The following is a 15,942-nucleotide window of genomic DNA, read 5'->3' on the forward strand; positions in this document are numbered from 1 at the left end:
TAGCTGCACCCTCTTTCCTAAGGGTTCCATCTTGTTCCCTGGGAAGCTGCCTTTAGCACTACCAACCACTCCCTCCCACAGGGGTGAGCAGGGAACCCAGCCTAGGTGACAGCAGGGAGGGTACCTCAACTCACCTCACTCAGCCCACCCTAATTGGGCCTTGTCCCAAACGTCACACATGACCTTAGTGTGATGAATTTTTTTCTGTACTGATTTTGGTGGTTTTGAATATTGCAAGAACATATTATATATATATTTTGGCTTTTTAGGGCCGCACCCATGGCATATGCAAGCTCCCAGGCTAGGGGTTGAATCAGAGGTGCAGCTGCTGGCCTACACCACAGGCACAGCAACTCCAGATCTGAGCTGTATCTGAGACCTACACCACAGCTCATGACAACGCCGATCCTTAACCCACTGAGCAGGGCCAGGGATTGAACCCACGTCCTCAGGGATACTAGTCAGGTTCATTACGGCTGAGCCACAGCGAGAACACCACATGTTATTTATCTTGACTGCTGATTTGTCTGGTGTTCCCTTAAATTCTGCAGCTGAAGTAAGAGCTTTCTGGCCTCCCCCTAGTCCCAACCCTGGACCACTGGGCCCTCCCCACAACTTCTCCTCGAACTACTAGAAGAGAGGCGTGGTCTCTTTCCAGAACTAAAGTCAGCAAACAATGGCCTGAGGGCCAAATTCAGCATCCCCAGCCTTGCTTTTGTAAATTAAGTTTTATTGGAACACAGTCATGTCCATCTGTTGACAAATCATCGACAGCTGCTTTCCTACTACAAAGGCAGAGCTAAGAAGTGGCTTCAGAGACCTGTGGCCCACAAAGACTAAAGTACTTACTATCTGATCCCTTAAGGAAGAAGCTTGCCAACCACCATTCTAGAAGCAGGAGCTCCAACAACCACGTAAATCTGGAGCAACCTGGAGCCATTTTTCCTGATCATGTGAAGGGGCCCACCTGGGAAAGATGCCAACGCAGAGAGAAGAGGAGCTAAGTGACTAAGAGACAAGTGTGGGGGTACTGAGCCCCCAGTTCCACAGTTCCAGCTCAACCCCTAGTTTTCTTAGTTATTTGAATCCATAAATGCCCTTTTCTGCTTCAGTCTAAGTGGCTGGCTCACTGTCACTTGTGACCAGAAGAAGACCAATGCAAAAAAAAAAAAAAAAAAAAAAAAGATGAAAAAAGGAGTTCCTATGGTGGCTCAGTGGTAACAAACCCAGCTAGTATCCATGAGGACTCTGGTTCAATCCCTGGCCTCGCTCACTGGGTTAAGGATCGGGCGTTGCTGTGAGCTGTGGTGTAGGCTGCAGACGTGGCTAGGATCCCGAGTGGCTGTGGCTGTGGCAAAGGCTGACAGCTACAGCTCTGATTCGACCCCTAGCCTGGGAACTTCCACATGCTGCAGGTGCAGCCCTTAAAAAGAAGAAGAAGAAGAGGAAGCAGCAGCAGCAGCGCAATGCAGTGACCTAGGGCCTGTTCTTAACTATCTGACAGTCATCCTGGGGACTGACAACTCAGCAGCCCTGAGCGACGCCCACAAGTACTGAAGCGGGGAAGGCATTCCTTAAAAAGCAACAAAGAAGATGCTCAACAAGAACCAGAAAACTCAACTACAAGGAGCAAGGCTCCTTGGAAACAAAGAAAGGCTTATTTTTCTCCCATACTTAGTCTGGAGGTAGACAGCTGGTTCCAAGGTCCCACCACGGACAGAATCTCCAACCTGACCGTCACCTCCCTATCCTCACATCCACAACTGGAGCAGAAGAAAGCGGCTAAGACAAAGCCAGCTTGATCACCCCTTTTTTTCAGGCAAGGACAGTAATCCCAGAAAACCACAAGGGAGTGGAAAACATGTCAGGACTGGCTGAGGCACTCAAGAGCCATGACCTAGAGAAGGACGTCCCACAGCCCCAAGCAAAAGCAGGATTCTGTTAAGCCAAAGAAGAAAAGAGGAGTGGACTTTAGGTAGGAAACAAACAGAATCAGCCAAACACGGTACCAACCACCGCAGCAACCAAGGGCAGGCCGAGGGCTTCCATATTCCAGCCCTGCCAAGTCCCAGTCTGTTCCCAGTCTGGACGGGCCCAACTACTAGACACAAGTGGACTGGCAATGCCGCGCTTCCAGCGGGGCTGTGGCTCTGTCACTTGGCTACTGCACAGCCAGGGGCCAGACTGCCGCCTAGAAGGAGAACACAGGGACTGTGCTTTCAACATGAAGAAAGCATGAATGAAGACTTGTACAAGAATGCATGTGTGCATACGTGTAACTGAATCACTTTGTGGTACAGCAGCGATTATCACTCCCTGCTGAATCAACTATACTAATAAAGCTTTTTTTAAAAACAAATCTTGTACAAAGTATGTAAACTTGGAACGTTTTATTTTTTGCTTTCTTAAATTGTAAAATACACATAATAAAATCTACCGCATTCCACTTTTTTTTTTTTTTTTTTTTGGCTTTTTAGGGCCACACGTGCAGCACATGGAAGTTCCCAGGCTAGGGGCTGAATCAGAGCTGCAGCGGCCAGCCTACACCACAGCCACAGCAATGCAGGCACTGAGCTGCATCTGTGACCTACACCGCAGCTCGCAGCAATGCCGGATCCTTAACACACTGAGCGAGGCCAGGGAGTGAACCTGCATCCTCATGGATACTAGTCGGGTTCGTTACTGCTGAGCCACAACGGGAACTCCCATACCACTTTAACTGTTTTCAAGCGTGTAATGCAGTGACGTGAAATACATCCACACCATCAACCACTCTCCATTTCCAGAACTTTTTCTTCATCCCCAAACAGAAACGTAAACACTAACTCCCCCCCCCCACCCCGTCTCCCCGCCCCCAGCTCTGGCAACCGCTAGTCTACATCCGACTCTATCTCGAGGAATTTGACTATTCCAGATACTACACAGAAGGGGAAACATACACTACGTGACTTTTTGTGTTTGGCTACTTTCCCCTGGCATGTTTTTAAGGTTCACCCCGTTCCCGTCTGCGTTAGTACTTCAGGTACTGCTATGGCTGAATGGCAGAGCTTCATACACAGTATGGACCACACCTTGCTATCCATTCATCGGTCCGTGAACACTTGGGTTCTTCCCACCTTTTGGCTCCTGTGAAAAATGCTGCTACAAACATCTGTGTACAAGTATCTGTTTGAGTCCCTGCTCGCAGTTTTTTTAGGTATGCATCTAGGAGTAGGACTGCTGGATCGTTTGGTAATCCTATATTTAACTTTTTGAGGAACTATCAAACTATTTTCCATAGCAGCTGCATTGTTTTACATGGATACTTTTTTTTTTCTTGAGTGAAGACAGAATTGTCTTTATTCCTCTGCAACTAAAATTAACACTGCTATGAAATTCTCTTTCGTTTAGGAAAAAAAAACTTAAATATGCCTATTAAAAGTCATTTAGCCACTTCCAGAGGGTTTTTTTAATTGTAGCATAATTCACACTTAATGTAAAATTCACCACTTTAACGTGTATAACTCAGAACTTGATGAGATGCCGGATGGCTTCTGAAGACTTCCGCAGATTTAAATGTCAACATCCCTACTGACTACACAACAAGCACCAGTTATCTTGGTGGGGATGAAAGGAGGTCACGAAAATACATCAAGAAGCGGAGGATAAACTCCACTTACTGCCACACAGGACCAGGCTTCTCACCACCTCTCTGCCTCACCTGGGTCCTGGCTCCTGTCACTCCCCCCATGACAGCCTTGCTTCTCCAGGCTGTTCCCCCAACAGGCCAAGTCTGTTCCCCTCAGGGCCTGTAGGGCCAGGAAAACAGAAGCCAGACCAGCTAGGCCACTGGAGGCACTTCACGCAGGACATGTGCTACAGAGACGCAGGAAAAGCCAGAAAGACAGAGGAGATAATGAGGCCACCTGGGGATGACAGCTGGGCTTTCTGACACCAGTTATCCCAGGGAACCACGGTGACACAAGGCAAAGGCGGTGACAGAGCAGCAGCTGGACCGGGGCAGAAGCAGCCAGGAGCAATGTGGGAGGACAAGACGAAGGCCTGACCAGGAGCCACGTGGGACCTCCCCGGACCACGGAGGAAGCACGGCCGCTGCCAGAGATGCCCCTGAGGCAGGACTCTGAGGAAGAATATCCCAGCTTCCCTCCTCCCTCACCTTCTAAACTCATCACCACTGACCCTTGGGATGGACCAGGGAACCCGGCGAATACAGTATGCAGGGAACGGGCAGGAAACCAACGTGACAGCAAACAAAAAACTGTCACACACATCTGAACCTGCTGAACCATTCAGAATTCCTTCCCAATAACAGCCTGGCTCACTCCCTCCGTTCCTTAGGGCTCCAATCAAACATCCCTATAGAGAGGTATCTCTGGGAGTTCCCTTGTGGGACAGCAGGTTAAGGATCTGGCATTGTCAACACAGCAGCTCAGGTCACTGCCATGGTGAGGGTTCCATTCCTGACTTGTGAACTTTCACATGCTGTGGGCACAGCCCAAAAAAAAAAAAGAAAGGAAAAAAAGAGGTGTCTCTGACCACTCCATACAGAAGAGGAAAACTCCACCATGGTAACTGCTAGCTGCTCATCCAAACTCATCCCCTCCTCTACCTGAACCCGCAGCCGGATTACACATCCCGGTCTGCTTGGCAGGGGCCCGGGGACCCAGAGGTGCCATGACTCCCTGGCACCCCTCGCCGGCCCGATGCATTCATTTCTGTCAGCTGTCTGGCCCCGTGAGCATCTGAGCCTGAGTTCCGAACTCCAACCCCTCAGCACAGCACACCCGACCTTCACCCAAGTGACATCCAGGTCTAGGGCACCGCCTTCATCAGCAAAGGGAACCCTGCTCCAGCAGCCCTAACACTGCGTCCTGTCTCCTTTTAGGGATGTAAGCCATCCTCCACGGAAGAGCCACTTTCATGCTGACAGAAGCAGAGCAAACGACCCGTGGAACCAACAGGCTGGGTAATAACTCAAAACTGACACCTCTGAGGCCAGATCCGAGTCTTAACTCACAGGATGTCAAGACTAAACACCTTTGAAACAGCCAGCGGTCCCCTTTGGCCAAGGGGCGTCGGTCCAGCTACATCAGATCCTAATGTGCCCCTTGGTAAAAGGCCACTGGCCCAGGGCTCTCTGCCTCCCCAGCTGTCAAGGACCCTCGCCGGGACCCTGTGGACATGGCCCAAATCCAGCAACTCTGGTCAACCCCTCACCTGCGGGGGCCAGCACTGCGGTTCTGGCTCCCTCCGCAAGGCCAGCATTTGCCCACCAGCTGTTGACCACCAGTCCTGGCCATTTTCTCGGCCCCTTCCGCAGACATCCCACCAACGTCTTTTCCCCAGAACGAGCTGATTTGCAAGTGCATGAGTTCCACAGAGGGAACTGAAACAGGACAGGGATGGGCCGGCGGGGAGTGGACTTCCCCTCACCAACAGAAGGACGGGCCTGGGCTCTCCTGGCACATGCAGCTTCCTCCGCAATTAATTTTCTTCAGAGATGAAACTGTTACCCAGGTTGACCCGGTGAAGCAAAATATAACTTCTAATTTGAGTTAAATGCCACCAACCACGTTCAAAAATCCCCACCGAGGATCAAGGAAGCGGGTTCTCTAATCGCACAGCTGGGCAAGTATTAATACCACCTGCTCTCAACCGTGAAGCGTCCAGACGGAAGGAGGCGGGTCTGGCCTCCCTCGAGAATAAGCAGCACATCCTGAGGTCTGGATGCTCCAGGCATTCTTCTAAATGTCCTTGGTCTGTGGGTGACCAGGCTCTTTGCAATACACTGGAGCTACAAAGGTGAGCAATGGACCCGGCCCTCGACCCCCGGGACAGGGAGCCCAGACTCCAGGGGGTGCCCCATGGAGGTTTGGTGAGAGGAGGACTCAGGACAATGGGGGCGGGGCAGGGCGACCTCTCAGAGAGGGGCCGTCTAGCTAAACTGGTGGGGGGCACGCAAACGACTTTTGGGGAGAAATGTGAAACTTCCAGACAGATGAGATCAAAGCCATAAGGAGAGACCACTTCACATCCATGCGAAGTGGCCATTATCAAAAACTCAGAAAAATAACAAGTGCTGAAGAGAATGAGGAGAAGCTGGAACTCTTGGGCATTGCTCATGGGACATGAAAATGGAGCAGCCAGTACAGAAAACAGTATGGTGGCTCTTCAAAAAATTAAACATAGAACGAGTTCCCTGCTGGCCTAGCAGGTTAAAGACTCGGTGTTATCACTGCTGTGGTTCATGTTCGATCCCTGGCCAAGGAACTTCCACATGCTAAGGGTGAAGCCAAAAAAAAAAAAAAATTAAACACAGAATTACCCTCAGATCCTGCAATTTCACCTACAAGTATTTACCCTAAAGAACTGAAAGCAGGGACTCAAACATTATCTGTACCCTCATGTCCATGGCCACATTCCTCCCAACAGCCAGCGAGCGGAAGCAGGCCAGGTGTCCATTGACAGAGGAGTGAATAAACAAAGCGTGGGCTATCCATCAATAGAAACTGTTCAGTCTTTAAAAGGAAGGGAATTCTGACACGTGCTACAAATGCGCAAAGCTTAACGACATCACGCCAAACGAAATAAGCCAAACACAGCAGGACAAATACTGTATGAGTCTACTTATACAAAGCACCTGGAACAGTCAAATTCACAGAGACGTAAGCAGAACGGTGGGAGGGGCCAGCGGGAGGGCCACACAGAAAGTTACCACTTGACGGAGATGGGCTCTCTGCTTGGGAAGATGAAAAAAGGTTCTGGGAGTTCCCGTCGTGGCAGTGGTTAACGAATCCGACTAGGAACCATGAGTTTGCAGGTTCCATCCCTGGCCTTGCTCAGTGGGTTAAGGATCCGGCATTGCCGTGAGATGTGGTGTAGGCTGCAGATGCGGCTCGGATCCCACATTGCTATGGCTCTGGCGTAGGCTGGCAGCTACAGCTCCGATTAGACCCCTAGCCTGGGAACCTCCATGTGCCACGGGAGCAGCTCAAGAAAAGGCAAAAAGACAAAAAAAGAAAAAACGTTCTGGATGTGGGTGGTGGTGATGGTTGTACAATGAGAATGTACTTAATGCCTTTGAAATGTACACTCAGAAATGGTTAAAAGAGTCATGTTTATGTTATATACATTTTATGACAATTTTAAAAAGACAGGAAGAGAAAAATAGAAGTCTGAGCAGTTGTGAGGGAAAAAGGAAGAGGAGGCTGGGAGGAAGCCCAAGGGCTGGCCAGAAACCTGGCAGAACCACTCACTGAGCAAGGAACACAGGACAAACACGGGGCTGGGGGTAGGGGGTTCAGTCTTGGAGACTTTGATGAGCTCACAGTACACCCACATGGAGAGACCCAAGAGAAAGGCAGGGCGTGATCTGTGGGAGGTCTAACTTCGAGTCATCCACGCAGAGACAGCAATGCTCCCCCAGGAATTCGGACAGGATGTGTAGAAATGAGAGTCAACCACAGAATCCGAGGATAAATAATATTTAACGTTTGAGGGTGCAGAAGTGATAAGCCAGGAAGGATCTGCAAAGAAGCAGAAGGAACACCAGGAGGTTGTGGCAGGACAAGGTTTCAAGGTCAGAGGTGCCAAAGGCTGCTGAACCGATAAGGAAGATTTAACGTAAATTCTACAAGCCAGGCACCTGGATAATAACCGGTGGGCCTTTGCCCCTGTGACAGACTGCCGCCACAGAGTCTGACGATGACACACTAGAGATTAACAAGCACATCAAACTCCAAGGGTGTGCCACTGAAATGTCACTCCTATAAATCAGGATGTACCCCCTCAAGATTCAGCTCCCGAAATTCTGACCACTGAAGATGATGGCCTTAGGACATGGGGTCTTTGGCTGGAGCCCTCCCTAGTCACGAGGGTGGAGCCCTCTTGAATGGGATTCGTGCCCTCATAAAAGAGGCTCCAGGGGGAGTTCCCGTCGTGGCGCAGTGGTTAACGAATCTGACTAGGAACCATGAGGTTGCGGGTTCGGTCCCTGCCTCAGTGGGTTAAGGATCTGGCATTGCCGTGAGCTGTGGTGTAGGTTGCAGACGCGGCTTGGATCCCGCGTTGCTGTGGCTCTGGCATAGGCCGGTGGCTATAGCTCCGATTCGACCCCTAGCCTGGGAACCTCCATATGCTACGGGAGCGGCCCAAAGAAATAGCAAAAAGACAAAAAAAAAAAAAAAAAAAGAGGCTCCAGGGGGCCCCCTGCTCCTTCCACCATGTGAGGACAGCGAGAAGGCACAGGCTGTGAGCGAGGGAAAGGCAGCAGGCCCTCTGGGGTGCTCCTGGTTAAGGAAGCTCAGGAATCATGAAACAGTACGGAGCACATTGAATGATGGCCTTCCTTCCAACCCAAAGGTGTTAACAACATGTTTTTATGGAAGAACTCACATACTTCCAGACACTAGGAGGAAGGAACACAGACCCGGCGCCCTGAGTGCCTGGAGCTGACCATCTAGCAGGGTATGCGGACAACGGACAGCTGAATACAATGTGACAGTGGCATACAGTGGCATCCTCTGACCTTTCTTCTCTAGGACAGAGGCTGGCAAACTTGTTCAGTAAAGGGCCGAAGAGTAAATACTTAAGATTTTATGGGCCAGATGGTCTCAGTCAAAACCCTGCCTACAAGCAGCCCAAGACAGTAAGCAGATGAGTGTTCGTGGCTGTGTTCCAATAAAACTTTATTCACAAAAACAGGTGGTGGGACCTAGTTTGCTGACCTCTGCTCTTGGTGACCCTAACTTAATCCTTGCCGCTTAATTTGCTCATGGATTCAAATGGGGGGGGATCATGACCTTCCAGAGAGCCCCCTTTCTAGAAGCAAGATGCCATTATGATTAAAAGTAGGAACTTTTGAATCACAATCATGTAGGTTTAAGCAGAAATCCCAGCTCTGCCACCTTTCAGCTTTTAATTTTACTTTTATTTTCTCTTTTTAGGGCTACACTTGTGGCATATGGAAGCTCCCAGGCCAGGGGTCGAATTGGAGCTACAGTCACAGCAATGTGGGATTCAAGCCGCATCTATGACCTACACCGCAGCTGGTGGCAACTCAGGATCCTTAACTCACTGAGCGAGGCCAGGGATGGAACTCGCATCCTCACGGATGCTAATTGATTTCTTAACCCGCTGAGCCGCAACGGGAACTCCCCACCTTTCCGCTTTCAGAACATTAAGGCAGTGGTGTCATTTCCCTGAGCCCTATTGTCTTCATCTGTGAAATGAAGACCCTGTCACTCCCTAGGCACAGTCGTTTCAGCAACAAAACGGAACAATGAGCGTGGAGGGTCCAACGACGCCCCTGGGTCACGGGGATGCTCAACAAGCAACACCAGCAACACCAAGGAGGCCAGACCTTCGGTTCATCAAAAAGAGCAGAAGACATCCAGGGGTCTCTTCCGAGATGAATGTGCTCATCTTAGCTTCTCTCCCATCTCCGCAGCACAGGCCTCTGGACCTTTTTGAGCTGTCTTGCTTTCCCTTTTCTTTAAGTTTGGGTGATTTGGGAGATGAGTAAAAGTTCCCATTGTGGATCCATGGTAAAGAACCGGACAAGTATCCATGAGGACATGGGTTCGATCCCTGGCCCCACTCAGTGGGCTAAGGATCCAGCATTGCCATGAGCTGTGGTGTAGGTTGCAGGTGTGGCTCAGATCCCACAGCTGTAGCTGTGGTGTAGGCCAGAAGCTACAGCTCCAATTAGACCCCAAGCCTGGGAACCTCCATATGCCACGGGTGTGGCCCTAAAAAGACACAAGAAAGAGAGAGAGCTAGCTCTTAATCCTTGGCCAAGGAACCGCTGCATGCTTCAGGCAAAGAGAGGGCAAGAGATTCAACTCAAAATGCCTTAAAACATTAGGGAATTAAGTATCTCACATATTATGTCCAAAGATAGGAAGGGCAGTTCCAGAGGTGGTTAATTCAGTAACTCAGTGACATAACCAAGGATCTAGGTACTCTGCATCTTTCTGAGCTCCCATCCTGCATGTACTGGCTTTCCAGACTTGTCCCTTCCTCATGGTCACAAGGTCACTGCCACAGCTCCAAACATCATGGTCTCACACAACAATCCAGGGGCATAAAAGAAGCCTTCTTGTGTCTCCATTTAAACAGCAAGGAGCTTTCTCAGAAACCTCTCAGCAGACCTCTTCTTTCTTCCCTGGGGTCAGAATTATCTCCTGCCCTAAGCCAGCCACTGGCAAGCTGGAAATGTTTGTGGCTGGCCCGATCTGATCCAGATTCATTCCTCCAGCAGCTAGCCTCAGGCCTAAAGCTTGTGACCACTCAGCATCAGAACAAAACCAAAGCTCTGTTAGCAAGAAAGAAGGGATGAGTCTGCTGGGTGGGGAATAACCAGTGTCTACTGTAATTATTCACGCTAACTTGCATAACTGGAGTGGGAAGTTTAAACAAACCTCAGGACGAGGCTTTGAAAATGCAGACTCTCACCAACACCACCAAGTCAACTGTCTGTGTACATCAATCCAGTCACTTGTCAAACATCAGAGCAAATGACTCTGGAGTTCCCTAGTGGCTCAGCAGGTCAAGCATCCAGCATTGTCACTGCTGTGGCGAGAGTTCGACCCCTGGCCTGGGGATTTCCACATACCATGGGCATGGCCAAAAGAGAGAGAGAAAGAGAGAGAAAATGGCTCTGCTGGGCCCAGCAGGCTCTCACTGGGGTCTGAATTCTAAAGGAGACACACTGGGTGACCTTACTCCAAGCTTCTCTGGGTCTTCTCTGGGTCATCCATTCAAAGGGACCACAGTTTGGGAAGAAGACTGCTTCACAGGCTCACCAAGACACAGCTGAGCTGGCACCGTGACTTACCAGCATTTCATAGGTCACGGGTGTCTGGGTAAAAACTCCCCAGGTCAAAAAAAAAAGGAAAAGAAAATAAAGAAAAGAAACCTGAATACTAGGCTGAAGTCAAAAACAAAACCAAACCACCTGACAGCACACTGCGGAATGGGAGGTGGCCGCGGGCACTGATCAAAAATCCTCATAAAAGGGATGGAAAACTGCCTGCAAACGCCCTTTCCCAGGCGACAGTTTCTCTCCGGAGGAAAACCTGGTACCTGCTCTGCAGAAAAGCAACTGAAGAGGGTCGTGCATACAGGGGCACAGCTGGCCCCCAAGAAAGGCCCAGGCTGCAAGCCTCACCCCCAGGGACCACGGTCAGCGATGGATAATCAGCTTGAATCAGGCCTGCTCCCCCACAAAAACCAGCAGTTGAAAAAGCCAGGCTTTCTTTCTGTCTTTTTAGGGCCGCACCCATGGCATATGCAAGCTCCCAGGCTAGGGGTCTAATCGGAGCTGCAGCCACTGGCCCACGCCAGAGCCACAGCAACGCGGGATCCAAGTCCGCGTCTGCAACCTATACCACAGCTCATGGCAACGCCGGATCCTTAACCCACTGAGCAAGGGCAGGGACGGAACCCGCAACCTCATGGTTCCTAGTCGGATTCGTTAACCACTGCGCCACAACGGGAACTCCAGGACATTTTGTCTCCCTGGAGCCACAGCAAGTGCCTTTATCGGGGGAAAGGCTGCGGACGGCAGGGACGTGCTCACGTGAGGTCACACTGGAGAAGGTGGGCCTACCCCGAAAAGGACTGGCAATCACCTACGGCGAGGAGGGGACCCAGAAACACGGGGTCACAGGGGAGAGAAGGCCCCGGGAGGACACGACGGGGGTGACAAAGCGGCAAGCCACCAAAGGACAAAGACTGCCGAAGAGCACCAGGAGCGAGGAACACCTCCTCCCTCAGGGCCTACAGGAGGCACCAGGCCTGCTGGTCCCCACAACCCGGACAAAGTCGACTTCTCCCGGTCACGTGAGGCCGCCCCAGGGCGTGGGAACTGGCTCCGGCAGCCCCGGGAAGCAGACGTAAGCGGGAAACCCCACAGAACTACATCCCGAAACAGGACAGAAGCAGAACTCCCCCAGCCCTCAGGAACGCACTCGAGTCGAGGTGTGAACGAATGCCACCCCTGACTGGACTAAACTGATCTGCGTCTCCCCTCGCTGCCTGAGAAGCAATAAATCCTGTCTGAAGGAGGTCCCGTCCTGGCGCCGTGGAAATGAATCCGACTAGGAACCGTGAGGTTGCAGGGTCCATCCCTGGCCTCGCTCAGCAGGTCAAGGATCTGGCATTGCCGTGAGCTGCAGTGTAGGCCGTAGACACGGCTCGGATCTGGCGTGGCTGTGGCTGTGGTGTCGGCTGGCGGCTACAGCTCTGATTCCACCCCTCGCCTGGGAAGCATATGCTGTGGGTGAGGTCCTAAAAAGACAAAAAGACAAAAAAAAAAAAAAAAAAAAATCCTGACTGAAGAAACAGAACATCACCCTGAGCTTCAAGTTCTCTCTACAATTCTTCATACACAGCACCAGGCACCCAACTCTTGTGCGAAGACAAGAATGTGTTCAGAATCAAGATGAAAACAAAAAACAGAGGACCTCTGCTACAGCCGAATGAGAAGGTTAATAAACCCTCTCCTTCAAAAAACAACTACAAAACTGAACAAAACTGACAAGAACAACTGTTTCAGCCCGCTAGTCACCAGCCTTGACGGTTTCCCCTCTGAGAGGTGCTTCCGCTCAAAAACTGCTGAATCTCAGATCAGAACAGTAGGAACAATAACAACCGAGCAACAACAAATGGCAACCAACGCTCCAGCTCAAATGTCAAGGGCAAGAGGGAGGGGTGGGGGCCCGTGGCAAACTGGATCGCTTTTGTCCCATCTACAGGAGGCAGGGGTATCGGGCTCCAAAGTCAACAGTAAGTGTGAGCCCAGAGGAGTTCCCCTGTGGCACAGAAGGTTAAGGCTCTGGTGTTGTCACTGCAGTGGTTCAATCCCTGGTGCAGGAACTTCCACATGCCACAGATGCAGTGCCACACACACACACACACACACAAAAGGCAAGCCCAGAGTCACAGATCCTCAAGTTTAAGAAAACCTAGAAAGCTGTATTTCACTGTAAAATCTCAAAACTTTTAAACACTGGCAACTTAAAACAACTTATGTCAGTTTTCATACTCAGTCGTACATGCACCCCAGCCCCAGATGACCAAATGCAGTCGCACCCCGGCAGACTCTCAGCATTAGCGATTTTCAGCAATGTCATTTAGTTCGGTCATTACGCACAAGTTCTGCTTTTCTCTCTTCAACTAGAAACAGAGCTCGTGCAATCGCTTTGTGGATGAATGCACTGTTATTCATTCTCTCCTGTCACTTTCAGTTCAGCTGAGCTAGAGTGATCCGCAGAGGGACAGTAACGGGTACCAGGCTGCTGCCAGAAGATGGGGGGGGGGGAAGGGGGTCAGGGAAGAGCCAGGAGTCTGACACTGGTCTGATCTGGGCTGGAATCCTCAGCTCTACACTGACCAGCTGTGGGAACGAGAGTCACTTGTGTGAGTCTCAGTGTCATCATCTGAAACGTTCGGACATCACCGCCTGCGCTGGGAAGTTACTGGCATGTCATCATCACACACAAGCTCGGCTGGCCCAGCACCAAGGCCGTGTGCCCCACCGCAGCCCTGCAAGGCGGGCCTGGCATCACTCTTAGTTCACACAGGAGGAAACAAGATGCTCCGAGAACAAGACGTCCCAGAGAGCTCGTGGGTGACAAGCCACTGACAAATCCTCACCATCCAATCACTCCGCTACACAGACGGCCCGGCCCAGCAGCCAGCAGGGAGCAGAGCAATGCTCGTTCCCAGCCAGGCCTTCGCTTCAGATTTCATCTCCTTCATTCTGCTGGGTAAGGTCATTGCAATGGCTTTAAGAATGCCAGGAAGCCATTGATCTGATCTTTCCCAACTCTTAGCAGCAGGAGAAAACAAAACAAAACAAAACACCTGCACCCTCTCGCATGAGGTTTTTAATCAAATGTTCAATGGCAGGAAAGAGGTTTTCATCAGCCAAGGACCATCCTGCACCCGTGAATGGTTAATTAACACTGCTGACAAGGATGACACGAGCCCTTGGCAGCCACTCCCAGGGTAAGCCACTTTGGGGGTAAGCCTAGCACGACCTCCTCTGCGGAAACAAAGCCAGAGGCTGCTGGTCCATCCACCTCTTTGGGGTGCAAGCAGAGGAATCATGCTGAGGTGCAGGAAAAGAGCAAGAGCAAGAAAGCTGGCGGCGCTGTGCACACATGCGGGTGCTACTGTGACTATGAGGGGCTGAGTAACAAAAAGACAAGAATTCTAGTCTGCATGGGAATAGAAAGAGCCATTCGCCATGGTCTGAAGGTCAGAGCTTTAGGAGAGGATGAGATGGAAAAAGCTGCTGAAAGTGTAAAGCGTGTTTGGGAGAAGAGGGTATCGGGTTAAACACTGATGTGGGGGTGGGGTCTGTGGGGTCTGAAGCAGGGCCTTGACATGAGGTTCTTCCGACCACCCTCCAGGCTGACCAGACCATCTGCCTCTACAGGTGAGAACAGTGACTGCGGCGCAGCAGGGCGTGTTCCCAGGGTCATGCCAGACTGACCCTCAGAGCCTGACTCCAAAGCCAAGACTGCCTCGGTCACGCCCAGGAGCTGCCCTGCCCCAGTCAGAGGAGCCCAGAGCCCCGGCGCTGGAGACTCCACACAAGCGTCTCTCAAGTGGCCTCCCCACCCCACCCCAGACAGGTAAGAAGGAAACGAGAAGACACATGAGGGCCCACCCAGCAGGCCGAGGAGGGTTCTCGGAAAAGCCACCTTTCTCAAAACCTGGCCAACCAGCCCTAAGCCGTCCCCACACAGAGGCTCAGGGAAGCACCTGCCCTTAATCTGCCCCCGCGCCACCTGAGGCCGACATCTGAGATGGGCGGGCAGCTGGCAGCGTGTTCTCCGAGGACTGAGGCCCTGGATGCTGGCTCTTCTCTGAACCTGCCCCCTTCATCCCTGCCTCGTAAGGAGGAGACGCGGAACACAGAAGAAAAATCAAGAGTGACAGAAATCCCTCTTACAACTGTCGCCTGACCCCAATGGGAACCACATCCATTTCTGGAAATGAGCAACTAGTGAGACAAACAGGAATCAAAGATTCACCGAAGGGCTGAGAGAAGAAGGGTGAGACGCCAGCCATGAATGAAAGGGAAGGGCATGGGTCTCGGCTTGGTCGGCAGAGAATCTCCCAGATGCCTCTACCAGACACGGCAGGCGCTGATGTTTCTCTGCGCAAGGAGGTGAACTAGCAAAAGGTGACACATTCCACTCAGCAGTGACACTGCCATCACAGTACCAGGAAAGACTTGGGAATTCAGTGTGGCAGCCACAAGCAGGGTCTAAAAAAAACCTGCTCTTTAAACCTGGAGAAAGAAGAAGGACACAGGATTCTTTCTTTCTTCCTTCCCTCCCTCCTTCCTTCCTTCCTTTCTTGGGCCTCACCTGCGGCATATGGAAGGTCCCGGGCTGGGGGTGGAATGAGAGCTGCAGCTGCTGGCCGACACCACAGCCACAGCACCGCCAGATCCAAGCCGCATCTGTCATCTACACCACAGCTCATGGGAATGCCAGATTCTCACCTCAAGTGAGGCCAGGGGTCCAGCCTGCATCCTCATGGATACTAGTCAGGTTCTTAACCCACTGAACCGTATGGAAACTCCCAGGATGTTTTTTATATGACATGACACATGCTTCAAAGTTCAGATCCAAGCAACTCACGGTGAACAAATCACATCTGCCCCGTGGAGAAGACGGAGGTCCAACCACTCCCAGGGCTGGCATGTGAACTGATTTAATTTACAGAAAAGACGAACGAAGTGCTTGCACTGAGTACCCATGAATGTTAGGAGTTATTACTATTACCCCTGTCATTCCGAGACCCAGGAACACGGGACAAGGGAAATACTTTGACAACTTGAAAATGGACGGGAACAGCATTATAAGCTCACAGACCTGAGTGGTATCTGTTGCTGTTACTGAAGATAGATTTAATTATAAA

General features: G+C 51.1%; 1 protein-coding gene across 3 annotated transcripts in view; it reads right to left on the reverse strand.

Annotated features, from left to right (window-relative positions):
- Nucleotides 1–15,942, reverse strand: part of SNX29 (sorting nexin 29) — a 548,246-nt gene that overhangs the window by 480,162 nt on the left and 52,142 nt on the right. The gene's annotated exons all lie outside the window — the stretch shown is intronic.

Source organism: Sus scrofa, chromosome 3 (assembly GCF_054392235.1).
Source record: "Sus scrofa isolate SSC_HxYL_T2T_F1_AM1 chromosome 3, Sscrofa_HxYL_maternal_Yorkshire_Landrace_v2.0, whole genome shotgun sequence".
In the NCBI taxonomy this organism is placed as follows: Eukaryota; Metazoa; Chordata; class Mammalia; order Artiodactyla; family Suidae; genus Sus; species Sus scrofa.